This window comes from Limulus polyphemus, unplaced genomic scaffold (assembly GCF_000517525.1).
Source record: "Limulus polyphemus unplaced genomic scaffold, Limulus_polyphemus-2.1.2 Scaffold3650, whole genome shotgun sequence".
NCBI lineage: Eukaryota > Metazoa > Arthropoda > Merostomata > Xiphosura > Limulidae > Limulus > Limulus polyphemus.
In genome coordinates, this window is record NW_013669260.1 from 55,677 (window position 1) to 56,752 (window position 1,076).

Below are 1,076 nucleotides of genomic sequence, written 5' to 3' on the forward strand. Positions count from 1 at the left end.
TAATAAGCTCTGAGGAAATGTAACGTCTCCCTAAGGTGGAAGGGAAGGGGGGGGGTGGACGTAATAAGCTCTGAGGAAATGTAACGTCTCCCTAAGGTGGAAGGGAAGGGGGGGGGTGGACGTAATAAGCTCTGAGGAAATGTAACGTCTCCCTAAGGTGGAAGGAAGGGGGGGTGGACGTAATAAGCTCTGAGAACGTGCTCTGTATTGAAAACCTGTCGTGTCGATGTTAATGAAAAGTTTCGACCAGAATTAGAATTGTTTTATCTTCCACTTCCTCCAGCGTCGAAATTAGTTTTTAAATCGCTTTCTGCGGTCTAAAATATAGATCCATGTTGTTATAGACTGAGGCCGTGTTTCAGCTGTGAGTGCGTTAACAGAGTAACAGTCAATCCTGTTATTCGGTTAAGACTTACGTATATATAATTCCTCGCTTCGGATTTGGATAAGCTCGAGGCCTTTCGCACACGAGGCGAGTGCTCTACCAACTGAACTAATGGGCTAGCCCCCTAGCGTTTGCTAATAAGGCACTTTCTAATTACTACTATAAGAGTAACCATAAAGGCGGCCATTTATGTTAAACGGTTGCCATTTCTTTCTCTCTCTCTCTCAGGTCAATAATTATAAATTAGGGATGGTCATGTCTAAATCCTGAAGTCTCTGACCTGGCTGTATAATTCATTTGAAAATACCAAAATACATGAGACATTTCTGCGTGAGTGGCGAACACTTTTTTTTATACTGTGTACACTAGTTATAAGTGTTTGATATACGTATTATATATTCAGTTATGATTATACTGCGTACACTAGTTATAAGTGTTTGATATACGTATTATATATTCAGTTATGGTAATTTTAAAACTCTTGCCAAACGATTATTATCGTTTCTATAACGTATATACAGTCGATAAAAGTCCTTTAGCGATTGTGCGACCTTGGCTATCTTGTTTGCTTGGTTTTCGTTTAGCGCTCTCTGTACAGACACCCCTGTCAACCATTTGTGTTAGTAGCACCTGTCAACGGATGGCTGCAAGGTGAGTGAGTAATCATATCGTGGGCCCAGACATATTGGCG

The 1,076-nt window shown here is 41.1% G+C and overlaps 1 protein-coding gene across 1 annotated transcript in view; it reads left to right on the top strand.

Annotated features, from left to right (window-relative positions):
- LOC106469771 overlaps positions 1-1,076 on the top strand; it is a 13,713-nt gene that overhangs the window by 11,162 nt on the left and 1,475 nt on the right. The window lies entirely within an intron of this gene.